Source organism: Camelus dromedarius, chromosome 8 (assembly GCF_036321535.1).
Source record: "Camelus dromedarius isolate mCamDro1 chromosome 8, mCamDro1.pat, whole genome shotgun sequence".
In the NCBI taxonomy this organism is placed as follows: domain Eukaryota; kingdom Metazoa; phylum Chordata; class Mammalia; order Artiodactyla; family Camelidae; genus Camelus; species Camelus dromedarius.
Window position 1 is genome coordinate 50,338,179 of NC_087443.1, and position 13,920 is coordinate 50,352,098.

Genomic DNA, 13,920 nt, shown 5'->3' on the forward strand with positions numbered 1-13,920 from the left:
AAAACTCACCCAGAAAAACAGTTAAGAATTTTTGAAGAGGAAAATCAATGTGTGAAGATTTACCATATCCTAGACTCCGCCAATTAAAATAACTAATGTAATGGGCCCATAAAATAATGGCCCCAAGTCAAACGAACACCAGCTGGAAGAGATTGTATAAATGAAACGGAGGCTCACACTGCTAATGGCGCATGTTTGAGCATCTGTGTGTGCGTGAGTGCTTGGCTGTGCTTATATACGTTTAATGATTCCTAACATGGTTTTGTAAAATTTGGCAAGCTCTTGAGGAAAAATATAAAGGCGATTTCATGAGCTACTAAAAAAATTCCGAACGTTTTTAAAAGTTAACTATTTTATATAGGGCATTTTCAGGCACAAGGAAAGAGATAGTATTAACTGTAAAGAAGAAAATCGTATTGTCCAGTAAAAATCTCCAAACCCTATAGCTGTTTTGAGCTGACAGCAACATAGCTCTAAAATTCTTTGAATTTCTAAAAGAATGTGGTAATAAAAAGTGAAACTATCAAAAAAAAGTTAACTATTTTCAAAGCATTACTATTAATAACTAGAATAAAATACAAGTAAATAAATACACAAGAGCCAACAGATGATGAATGAATGGCCTAGTGTCTTAAATGCTCCAAGCCTTATCTTTCTTATCTCAAAAACAGGAATAAAATAATAAAATAATGCAGTTATGAAGAGAGCTAGGTTTTTGATGAGGCTAAGGGAATATCCATGTGAGCCTGAATAGTCCAAAGGCCAAAAGTCCTGGAGTCCCCCTGACAGATCCAATGCGGGTGCCTACCAGTTATTCCATCTGGTGGTAGTTGCCACTCCAGCCTCAGTGTAGACAGGGTTTGGTTCTGGCTCCTCGTTCTATCTGGGATGGACATCAGGAGAACAGCAGCATGTCTAAGAATCTCCCATGTTCACTGTTGCCCGTCTCCTCTTCATGCTTCTCCGGGAGGATGATGAAGATGGGGACCCACTCTTTGCCTCCTGTTCTGGAGAAGAGCTTATCTGTTGGGTCCTCACCGTGATGATGTACCCTCCCTCCTCACAGTTGGAAAGGGAACAAACTTAACCCCCAACCCAGGAAAGTCACTTATGGCATTATATTTCAACTTGTGGCATCTCAGTCTGTGTTCCTATGGGACTTATTCTTGAGGAATAAAGAAGACGTGGTGTGTGAAAGCATCTGGCATGGAAAAACGAATGTGGAGCTCTTAGGAATGAAGAAAGGGAAACTTAAAGAAGAAGGAAAGAAGACAAAATATCATCTGAGGTGGAACATGCCTGGAATGAGGTGGTGAACAGGAGACAAAGCCTTGGCACTGCAGTTGATGGATGCCATGGGGAGACAAGTGGTCAGCAGCTGGCACCACCCCTGAACCTCGGTCCCCATAGCTGGCACCTCTTCCTCCCTCAGTGACTAGCACAGGTGGCTCCTTTCAGCATCACCACGGACCCTGCAGCTGGGTGGGAAGAAGCTGAGGATGACAAAGGCCCACCCTTTCCTGGCTCTTGTCCTACCTGTCACCCAACAGAACAGGATGGCTTATCAATTATTACCCCAAAGGCGATGCAGCTATAGGAAGGACACATAAAGTAGGGATGGCCTGTCTGCTTCAGAAGTCATCCTACGTAGGCCCGGTTTATGCTAAAAACATCATGGTCTCTAACCTGTGCCTTAAAATATGTGAGGAGTACAAAAGGGGAGACAATCAATGAGGGGGATTTATTCTGGAGGCGATTGGCTTGCATCACGGTCCAGCTTTTTGTTGGACTTAACAGTGTGAGCTGGCGGTCTATGTGACAGGCCTCTCCTCAGTCTCCCTGCAGGCCATCCAAGCCAGAAGGTAGGAACTTGACCGCCTCCACCCCTCAACTGTCACAACTCCTGGGGGACTGACAGATAATGAAAGAGTCTCAGACCTCAGGCTTCTTGTTAGAGGACCTGCACCAGGAAGACAAGTTCCTGGAACATATGGCTTTGAGAACAAGTGGGACTTATATCCAGGAGAGCTGGAAGGCTGTAGGAAACTGAGATTTCTAAAGAACTAACACACAAATTCACCCACTCCAACTCACAGCACAGAGGCAGCAGTATGAAAATTGCCTAGGTCATATACAAAGGAGATTCGTTGACTAATTTTACGTGGAGTGCCGAAGGGGCAGGAATCTGTTGGAACACTATCTGAGGGCATAAACTCTTGAAGGTGCCACTTTTTAAATTCTCCCTCTGCCTAGCTGGCACAGCACACAAATGAGTGCCGTATCTGACATGCACCATCTACCTTGTTAACGTCATTCACCCTATCCCAGCATTCCCCTGCACACCTGTCCCAGCTGGTGCCTCCTCAAAGCAGCTCCCACCATGCCAAACCCAGCAGGTGGGCTCACCTGGGACTGATGCTGCCCCGGAGGGGCTCCCATCTCTCTACACCCAATTTTTGGCCTCACCCAGACCAGCACCTCCCTCAACTCCCACTCCAGAGGATTAGACCCACCTACCAGCACACCTGCAACCATTGCAACCAGGAGCCCCGGCCAGCCTGAGCAGAGCCAGTCTCATCCACCGTGGTGCCCACAGCAGCTGCAGCAAAGTCTGGCAGAAAGCCATGCCAGGGGCAAGCCACACTCACCAGTATGTCAACAATTAATAAAAGCTTGCTTTGAATAGAATTTTTAATATAATATAAATATTTATTAATGATAAGATATAATAGCAATCTATGAACACATTGAAAGTCCACAAAATAGCTCTACAGACATAGACGTAGATAAATGTATATACTTTTGCAGTGAAATGATTCATATACATGCCTTAAGCTTTCAAAATGTCTGGCCTTGTACTTTCAGAATAAGAGAGTGTCTACGGAGCCAAAACAAAACGTCAGATTTTTTCCTTTATATTTTCACTTCCCTTTCACCTCTAAGCGGGGGGGTGGGGGGGGTGGGTGTGTGTGTGTGTGGGGTGGGGGGACATGTTTCTGGTTCTAGATAAATTACATGACCCTGGGGAGAAAATTTTTTAGCAATTACATAGTAAGAGGGGAGACAATATGTTTATTTTAATGATTTTTAATTTAATATGGTACATGTTTTCAGAGTAATTTCCAGGATCTACTGGAAATTAATAGAGCTTTGTAAAAATAACGAAATACCCAGGTGAATTAGTGATTTGCAGTCATCTGGGAATTTTGACATTTCAGAGCCTGAAGAGTTTAGAACAACAATTCCTCTCTTCTCAATTCATAAGAAGCACTACATTTTTTTTTTTAAAGAAGTGAAATTTGGGGGAAATGAAAAGACATCTTTCAAGATACTGATAGAGCCTTGGATTCTGCCAACCCAGAAATGGGATTGGGGATGAAACACAGAGCCAGGCTCATGAGAGGTGATTAACAAATTCTTGTTGAATTTAGTAGCTTAACTTCTGCCATGGAGCCCTCGATGAACATGCTGTCTGCTAGAAAGCTGAGGGTTTTGGTCAAAGGTTTGTGCTGTTGTTGGAGAAAATTTGGAGGATCCCTAGGTGTAGCGAGACTTCATGATGGCTGTGTTCTATAGCCTAAAATAATTATATCACAGTGCTGCCTCTGCCAGTTAGTATAAAGGTCTTCGGGGAAGAAAAGGGATCTTTAAGTTTCTGCGCAAATTGTCCTTAAAGTCTGCAGTGTGTTTAGAGAGCACTGCAAAATGCGAAGTGTTCGTTCAGTAATCAGAGGTGGCAGCAACAGTAAGTGCAGGCTGACCTCATGGAGGTGTCTTTTGTCACTTCCACACTTGGAGAGGGGACAGTGGCTCACCCGAGACGAACCTCGGACAGTCTTAAGCAGAGTAACTGCCCAGCGAAGACGTTCCTTCCACCCTGCAAACTGAACTCAGAACGCCAAAGGATGTATTAGAAAAATGTGGGAGTGGAACAGAAACCGAAAACCAGGCTACAAAACTGTACTGTTTGTGTCGGTTGTTTTGAGGGGTGCTGGTCATTAGGTAGTGGCCACGGCTGATGGACGTCTACGTGGTGTCGTCGTGTTGAACAGAGACAGCAGTCAGGCTTACTTCATCAGTAGCTGATCATCAAACAGTGCTGTTTCCTGCATTGGGTGTCACCTGCTGGAGACTGAAGAAGGTTTGTTTCCAGTGTGGATATGACTTTTTAAATATGATTTTTAACGTTGGTAGTAACATAACCTCTAAGACAGTGATTCTCAAAATTTAGGTTTTTAAGGAGAAGATTTTTTTTTTTTTTTAATGCATTCTGGGACTCCACTCCCAGAGATTCAGATTCAAGTGTGAGGAGAAGGCCTCAAACAGGCATTTTAAGCAAACTCTCTGGGTTGTTCTGGGGCATATTGGCCTCCACCACACTTTGATACTCTGTATTCTGAGCATCTCCTTCTATAAACGTCATCTGACATCTGAGATGTTACAATTACTTAAGCTTTTGTGCTGGGCTGAGTTATTGAGAACACAGGATTCTATTTTAAAAAAGAAAACTGTCTTCGACCTACATCATTTCTAGAGACCAAAAAAAATTGAACAGGACTGAAAATAACTCAATCAAGATTTCCTTTCCAACTATCTTTAACAATGGTGATGGATTTAGAAGACAAACTCTCCTTAATATAAATAATAATCGAGACAAAGTGATAGCTCATTTAAAAATTAGTTATTGAAAAGAGATTTATTTGCTGAAACTAAAAATTATATTACCACTAAAAATTAAAAACCTAATAAAAATACTAAAAGCCAAATACCAACATTTCTATATACCTCTTTTTCAAAATTTAGTAATTGAAAGATTAGTTTAAAAAATCACATCAAGATGAACTGTTTTATGAGAAATATAAATTTTTAAAAGTAACATCATTTAGGTCATTTTTTTGAGACTCCACATAAAAGTGATATCATATGATATTTGTCTTTCTCTGTCTGACTTCCTTCACTTAGTATGATCATCTCTAGGTCCATCCGTGTTGCTGTAGAACTTATTTACAAAACAGAAACAGATTCACAGACACATAAAATAAATCTATGGTTGCCAGAGGGGAAACAGAAAGAGAGAGAAGTTAGGAGTTTGAGATAAGTAGCTACAAACTACTGTATACAAAATAGATAAACAACTAGGTTCTACTGTATAGCACAGGGAACTATATTCAATAACTTGCAATAACCTATTATGAAAAAGAATATATATATTTATGTATAACTAAACCACTATGTTGTATACTAGAAACCAACACAGCATTGTAAATCAACTATACTTCAAAAAAAAAAAAAGGAACATCAGAGCTAAGAAATGTAAGTTATTGACTAAAATAGCAATTATTTCAAATCAATTTAGAGAAAATTGGTGTAGAAATCAATCATTGTTTCATTTTGCAAAAAAAGAATTTTGCCCTGGGTCTTCACAGTGACAAGTCAGTATTTTGTTGACTCAAGTATTTCTTCCTGGACAAGATGAGATACATATTATTTAACCACATCAAAGTTCAGTCAATAAGCTTTTGTTTGCTGTTTTTTTTCTATGCACTCTACAATGTACAAATCTGGTATCAATGTTTGTGCAGAGTGTGGTGGAGGTAATGATGAAAGAGAAGAAGAGAGAAGGCCAAGTAAGGGTGTTGACATTAACTGAATAACAAAGAAGGAAGGCCCTTAAGCGAGGACCTCAGACCAGCCAATGTGAAATTTTGAGTCTGAGCATGAAGAAATCTCATTGAGATGAATGACAGGAGGCGTCAGACATGGCGCCTGTACACAACCCCTTTTGGAAAATAGAAGCAAAAATCTGGGCCATGGGGACTCAGAGAAGCCTTGATTTTTTTCCAGATGGCCATCTCAGGATTCTTGATGACTGGTACATGATCATGTTCCTCTCCAAGCCTCAATCTTTTCTGTAAAATGAAGACAGGAATCCTACCTTGTTCATTTTCTGGGTACCTTAAAGGAGGTCATGTACTGGAAGAATCAAGCCCATGAAAGGCTTAATCCCTCAGAGCTGTCATTGTAATGAACTCTTTTCTGTGTAAATATCGTCTATTCCCATGTGATAACTTTGTGAAGGGCAGGCTCAGAGCCCGATTCTTAGAATCACAGAAGCTCAGTTTTGAAAGGACAGTAAAGGTCTCTTTATCCCAAGTCCTCCCTCTTCATCCAGTGCCAGGTCAGAACTGTTTAAGAGTTCAAAGCAGGATAATAATTTGGCACCTTTCTAACTGATATTCCCTCAACAGTTGTTCAACATTTCTTTAGGAATTTAAAAATTAGAATAAAAGCAAAAAGGATAATTTCTACTTCTCATACTTGGTAACCTTGCTTTGGGCAAAGCTTTTAGCATAGTTTTGCAACTTACCACTTGAATGATCAAAATCAACTTCTGAATTGAGATGTAAGACTCCACTATTGCTTCCAAATTCTCTTTTGCAGCAGTGGATTGATGAGTGGCTGCTGACATTAAAACGTGAGCAGTAATTATTGAATAATTAACATTATATAATGAGTTAATGAATCTCTACATCTTAAAGTTGGCATGTCAGTATATTTGGGATTCACTTGGCATCCAAAAACTAGGCAGAGTTTGGCGTTTTCTTGCTAAAACAAATCTCAATGTCATATACCCTTTTAAAAAGGTTCATTTCTTATACCCAAGGGAGGTTATGTCTTGGTAGTATCTTTCTCGATGGCCACTAAAACAAATTATGCCACAGATGAAATGGTCCCTAAGGTCCTCTGAGAGCAAGCATTATAGCAGACAGGAACCCTTACAGCTTGATTTTGCCGAGGCAGTCATCATGGTTAATTAATGACCACAGCCATGACTGCCACGGACAGCTGAGGTCAGGCATGGACTGTAGAAACACAGGCTAAGGAGTGGGGAGAACTGCATAATTAACTAAATGTTCAGGGCACAATCAACAAAACTCAATTGTTCTCGACAACCAAGCCATTTTCTCTGCAGTTGCTAAAAGTTGCGTGGGTCGGATCTACAGAGAATTGCCTCCCTTCTCCATTTCATTTTGCCTGTCTAAACATTGCATAAATAACTCCTTGATAAATTCAATGTTGATGTTGGCGCATGAACAGACTGACAAGAGTGACTGCTTGTTTCAAAATTTATAAATCCAGTAGAAATAGTAATCAAACCCCAACGGAGAATGCTTAAAAATAATCCTGTTTAACATTCATTCACCATCCCATTTCACTTGTCTAATTTCAGCCCACACACTTGTGGAGCTTCATACAAAAACATTCTTGGCCTATATTTAAATAATGTGACATTTGACAAACTGTTCAACTGCTGAATTTAAAAATACACTCTGCGTAAATTATGGTTTTAATATAAACTCCAGATCCATCACTTGCTGGATTAAATTGGGGCTGATCTCCTCCCCAATACACCCTATACACACACACACACACACACACACACACACACACACACAAAACGTAAGGCTAGAAACATAGTCTGAGAACATACCATGAAAAAAATTTAATATGTAAGGCTAAATAAACTTGAGTAGTTAATGGAAAACAAGTAACTTAAAATTTAAGTTTTCTTTCAGATTACAGTGTAAGTATCTCTTAAAGATACACAAGAAGACGTAGACCACCTGCCTCACTTACGGAACGTGCTAAAATAGACGTAATTCATTAACCGTGTCATGGCAGCCAAATGGCGTGAATTCTTTAGATGCCGAACCTGGTTAAAATAGCAATGGCAAATTTCATGAACACAGTGATGGAGAGAAGAGAGAAGAAAAAGTCTAACGTAAAAAAAAGTCCAGTGCTTTCTAGTTGCTTTAAAACCTAACGGAAATTTTTAAACTCGTCTTCATAAGCTATAACTGCAAAAATTTAAAAGGAAACCCATTTGTTTAAAAAACTAAAACTGAGACAAATGGGGCTGAGGCTGCTGACATTTATTTTTGCTGGTGTTTATTATCTATCCTTGTAACCACGTCAGCTTTGGGATACACAGATTTGACTAAGTGCGCCTGGTTGTGTCTAGAAATGTGATAATTCAAGGAATGCACAGCGAAAAGATGGTGGAAAAGCAAACACAAAAGTAGAATATTTTACAAAACTGAAAAATGTCACCAGCTAGGTTAAAATAAAGAACATCCAATTAACATACATAATTTCACTTTTGTGCTATATAGTTCAAGGAGTTTTTCAACTTTCAAATTTGATTTGTGTTTGAAAAACAGCTTTATGGAAACATAATTCACATACCATTTAATTAATTCGTTTAAAATGTATAATTCAATGATTTCTAATTGAGTTGTACAACCACCGCCTCAATCAATTTTAGAATATTTTCAACACTAAAAACAAAACCTCATAACTTTTAGCAGTAACTTCTCATTTCTCCAGAAGCCTCAGCCCTAGGGAACCACTAATTGACTATTTATTTCCCTGAATTTGCCTATTCTGGACATTTTATGTAAATGGCCTTTTGTGACTCTCTTTCACCTAACAGTATTTTCAAGGTTCATCCATGTAATAAGTATCATGGATGACTTTATCTCTTCAGGCTGTTTTTTTCCCTTGCCTTTTAGTCTTTTATTGAGAAACAGGTTAAAAGGCCTTTAGTATGAGGTTTATGGTCATCTGGCTAGAGGTGGGCTGTGTTTAATGTTTCTTGTTCTGATGTCCTTTTTTTTTTTTGGTGGTGGGGGTAGGTAACTAGGTTTACTTATTTTTGGAGGAGGCACTGGGGATCAGAACTCAGGACCTCCTGTATGCTAAGCATGTGCTCTACCACTTGAGCTATACCCTTCCCCTGCTCCCCTGTCCTTGCTTTTGACTCCTCTATTGACTTTGGGTTTCCCTAATCACTTCTAATTGCATAGAGTCTGCAATCCATTGCATCTGTTATACTATAGACCCCTATTGCGGTGGTGTAAGATGTGAGGAGAGGAAGCAGTCCGTAATCTTATGATTAAATCTGTCTTTTAGTGGACCTGTGTTCCAGGGCTGTGATTTTCACAAGCATTTCCTAGCATTCCCATTCCCGGTTCCCCTCCCCAGCTGCACCCCATCCCCCGTCCTGCCTTAGATGAACTAGGAAGGCAAGAGGAGGCTAAAGCTGGGTAATTGCTGTTCCCCCCGGAGATGAGATTAAATCCCTGATAAACTCTTGTCTCCTGGGAAGCAGCCCTTTAATACGCCGCATGTATTTCAAAATGGTTACTTTCCTTTTCACTCTGCTGGAGATACAAGGAATTTTTCTTGGCTCGTCACCGTGAGAACCTGTTGGGGCTCCTGGAAATACAACCCATGAAACTATGGAGAACCCTGCTAAGGCTGTAGCCCCCAAAACATTCCTCACTCTTACGTTAGTCCACACTCAGCCTCCACCAAGTTGTCAAAAATGACCATTTACGTAAATTGATTTCAGCTGTGATTTTCTTTATTTTCCTGTCTCTTCAGGTTTCTAAGTGGTGATTTGCCCTCTGACCTCAATTATCTGATGGGTCCAAGAAAAGTCTTTGATTTTTCAATTTGTTCAGCTTTTTTCTTGCGAGGATGGGAGCAATGAATCCCAAGCTTTATACATCTTGGAGCTGAAACTTGAAAGTCAAAAAATTTCTAAAAGCTTTCAGGAAAGGGGGGCGGGGGTGGGGGATGGTCACATACAAAGATCGGGAGCCAGAAGGGCATCAGGTTTTCTCACAACCGTAGTGGATGCTTGGCAGTAATAGGGCTATGCCTTCAACCTTCTGAAGAAAAATAATATCTAACCTAAAATTCTGTACCTTGCCAAACGATCAGTCCGGTGTAAGGGTGGAATAAAAATATTTTTAGAAAGTTTTAGACATGCAGGCACTTTAAAAAAAAAGCTACCCTCATCACCCTATCTTCTTTCCTGGGAAGCTGCTATGCTCAAAATGGTGAAATAAAACAAGAAAGAAAAGACATGGGTACTGCTATTTTTCACAGTCTTGTGGAACTGTTAGAGCAGGCAGATAGCTAGATATGAGCAGAGAAAGGGGGACACAGACCAAATGGCAGGAATTGGGCAGAAAGGAGGGGCACAGGCCAAATGCAGGAAACCACACATCATGTAAGCAGCAGGGATCCTTGGGCAGAGAAAGAAAAGCAGGAACCTTAGGGCTGATAAGGGATCATGCCTTTTGGGATGACAAGTGGCCTGGAGAAGAACAAAGATAGGTGAGAAAAGGCTGGAATTTCTAGTGTCCAAACGTAACCTTTTGCTCATTATGCCCTCATTTCAATAAAATTAGCCTTGCAGATCAGAAGTACCCATCATGCACCGACGCCATGACACTTCTGATCCAGACTAAATAAGGACAAAAATCCCTCCTCCCTTTGGGAAGGTGGAGTTGGGATGATTATCAGGGAATACGACCCCAAACCCTTCCCTCCCCAAAGAATATTCCGCCCGTTCATTTTTACACCCTATGTAACTAACTTGCCAAAGAAACTCCGGGCAGCCGCTCATCTAAGCCTGCCCGCTCTCCCCTGAGAGTGTACTATCCATCCTTTAGTAAATCCTCACTTTACCTCTTTTTAACGTCTTGTCTCTGAGTTCTTTCTGGGACGGGACAAGAACCTGGAACACCGGTTGCGTCTATCGGCAACAGAACTATCTGACTTCTTAGGTTACGTGCATGTAAAGCTTGTTGAAATTAAAAAAAAAAAAAAGAATTCTCACTGGGGACTGGTTGAGAATTGTTTGGTGACATTAACTGAAATTACTTCAATTAATTCTAGTTTGGAATGTGAGTGAGTTATATAAAGAGGCAAAGAATTTTAGTAAAAATTTGCTTTTATATTTGTATTACATGTGATGAATACTTGTAAGCTAGCCTTTAAAAAAAAAAGGCTCTCCACAAATAGTGACATTATCAATATACAGCTTTTGGAGAATGAAACAAGCAATTGAGTCCATTATGGAGCAGGTGCTATGATTTGGTTAAAAAGAATCCAGTGTCAATATCACTCACAGATTCAAAAGTGCTGTGTGTCAAACTTGGAGTGCTCTAGAAGCTACTAAATGACTCTGGTCAGGACAAAGGTACTGGTAATGAAAATTCAAATAATATTGTTTCAGCAAATGAGTGAGTAGGAAAAAAAGATACATTACTAAATTAATATATCATTTCATGTAACATATGGTTTTAAATACATATGTAAACTAAATTAAACACTCTAAGTTAAAAAAAATGGATTAGTTATCAAACTGCTTCACCCCAAATCTTTCGTTTTCATTAAGAAGGTGGTAATGAACGAAAGCAAGATGAACTTGACTGTCACTCCTCAGAAGCTGAGGCCGTAACTTAATTCATATTTGTATTTCATGCCCATCTGACCAAGGAAGTCTTTTTCTTTCCTATCGCATCACTGTGTTTCTTTCTCTCATAGAAGTTATTACTATCGGATTATTTTCTTGTTTATTGATTGGTCTATGTGCTTAAAGTCAATTTCCCTCACCAGAATGTAAGCTCAGTGAAAGCAGGGATCTTGGTGTCTTATTCACAAGTGAACGTGTCCTAAATGTTACCCAGTGCCTCCCAGATCACAGGCATCTGATCAAAGTTTAAAAGATGAAGGGTGAATGAGTGAGCACCTGGTAGACCCAGAAGAAAATGTGCATTAATTAAATCTTCTTCAACAAATTTGGGAGGGTCATCTTCTAATCACCGGGAGGAAAAGTGCCTAGTCTCTAAACAGTTCTCACCAGTAATGGAGTTTATGGTGATTGCTGGTGTTGAAACCTTCCTACTCACTAAACACTTTGAAGCCAGATCAACTCTAGTTTCATTTTACTGGAAACTCTCTGATGACCCCACACCGACTGCAAAAAAGACCATCTTTATCATGGAATACGAGTCCTTCCATAATCTACCTGTTTTCTCCTCTCCCTGTATCTGGTTTCTCTCACTGACCACGCTCCCACTGAAGCAAACAGAATCCAGTTTCCTGAAAAAGCCAAGCTGTTTCTTCTCTCAATCTGCTTTCTCTGCTTGGGAAGCCCTCCCCTCCTGCTCCGCTCGGTGGTCTCTACTTGTTGGTTAAGACTCGATGAAAACTAGGGGCAAGGATGTAGCACAGTAGTTGAGTGCATGCTTAGTATGCAGGGGGTCCCTGGGTTCAATCCCCAGTACCCCCATTAAAAGAAAAAAATATATATATAAATAAACCTACCCCCCTCCCTACCAAGACTCTATGAAAACTTTCCTTACTCTCCTCCAGGAGAGGGGACCACTCCTCCTTCAAGTGCCGCTTTCCACCCTCATCTGTGCACTTTGGATAGGACCTGGCTCGTGGCTACTCCTAAAACTGCATTCCCGCCACTCTCTCCATTGTTTGCTCTAAGCACAGCAGCCTCCTTACAGCTCCTCAAAACCTCCCGTCACATTTTTCAGGAGTGAAAAAAATTTCCCCCGGGTATTATACACGGTGTGTTCTCAAACTTCATTCAACTCTGCTTCAACCTCACCTCCTAAGAGAGGTTGTCCTTGCGCACTCTAACACAAAAAGTGTCTCCACTTCTCATTTTCTAAATAGAACTACCTCCCTCTCTAGCCCTCCTACCTCACTTTTTCTCTTTGTAGTACTGACCTAACATTATATTATGTAATTAGTAATGTGTCTGTCTTTCCTTCTAAAATATAAGCTCTGTGAGGATGGTTCTTTGTTTTGCTCACTGCTGTTAAGTATTTGTGAATGAATGAATGACACCTGTGATACTTAATTGCACATGTTGGATTAAGACTTCCCTCCCCCACTGCCTGACAGCAGGGGTTGTATTCTATTCCACCTAGCCTCCTCAGCTCCTTCCTGGCACAAAATAACTTCTTGATAGTCCTTGTATGATCGAATGATGTCAGGTATAAATTACCTGTGACAATGATTCCCAACAAAGGGACTTTGAATCCATGTATACTACATGAGTCGAAACACAAGTAAATATTTCCACAATCCCCGTATCTGAAACTCGGGACCAGATGTGTTTCAAAATTCAGAATTGTTCCCTACTTAACCCCTAGTAGGGGTAGTACCCTGTAATCAAACACATTAATAGCTTTGCCACAAAACATGTGTAGAGTATTCCAAAGTGTGATCAATAACGTTCAGATGGGTTCCCCACATTCCAGAAGGTTAGAAATCACCAATTTAATGCATTAGTTTAAAAACATCTAGTTTTTTCAGTACAGCAAGCATTCATGAGGCATTTACCATGTGTCAGCGCTTGTGCTAAGCTCTTTGAAAATGTAGGTAAAAATTACTCTTTGCCGCACGTTATGAGTGAGGAAACTAGGGTTTAGAGAGAGGGTTAGCCACTTGCCCACAGAGCTTGTCAGTCGCGGAGCTGGATGCAAACTGAACCTGTCTCACAACCAAAAGCCATACTCTGGATCACCTGGCCACCCTGACTTCACGCAGGTCAAGACAAAAATTCTTTAGTCTTGTCAAGTTTCTTCATGATGTTAAGCCAAATGATTGTAAAGAAATTCAAATGATTGTAAAAAAAATTCCTCAGGCTACAAGTCCTTCATTGTAAAACAAAAAACAAAAACCAAAAAAAAGCTGGCTATAAGTAGCCAACATTTAACTGATATTTGTACAATGGAATAATTTATTTCCTCAGCTAAACCAATGTTTTAAACATTTGTAATGAGAGATCAAGTGATTCCAGATAATTAAAACAATTATGTAATCACACTAACTTGCCCTGATTTATTTTGCAGAACCATGATCCAAGAGGCTGCTGTTCCCTGACAGATGAGAGTAGGCTTGGTTGAAGAGAAGTCTAAAAAAAGGCACTATCCCAGATAATTGTGGATTTTTACACTGATCTTTTTCAAGAACATCTTAGTTGCTTGAACTTTTTTTTTAGCATTTAAAAATTATTTATTTATTCACTTTTGTTTATTT